Source organism: Pygoscelis adeliae, unplaced genomic scaffold (genome assembly GCF_000699105.1).
Source record: "Pygoscelis adeliae isolate BGI_AS28 unplaced genomic scaffold, ASM69910v1 Scaffold358, whole genome shotgun sequence".
NCBI lineage: Eukaryota > Metazoa > Chordata > Aves > Sphenisciformes > Spheniscidae > Pygoscelis > Pygoscelis adeliae.
This window is the reverse complement of record NW_008825429.1, coordinates 2,049,612-2,049,845: the sequence shown is the minus strand read 5'-3', so window position 1 is coordinate 2,049,845 and position 234 is coordinate 2,049,612.

Sequence of the window (234 nt, the reverse complement as noted above, 5' to 3'; positions counted from 1 at the left end):
CCTTTGGGAAAAGTAGGGCTTCTTTGGATGGGAAAACCAAGAGGGGGAGTGTGGGGTTTTGCTCTCTTCCCTTTCCAAACCCACCCTCTAAGCCTGGATGCTTAAGATTTTAAAATCCTGACCCTATAGACACTTATTGTAATCCTCATAACCAAAATAGTTACTTATTTCACATCGCTGAGCCCCAGTACTAATAAGCTTGTGGCAACAGCCTGAAAGAAACCAAGACTACTC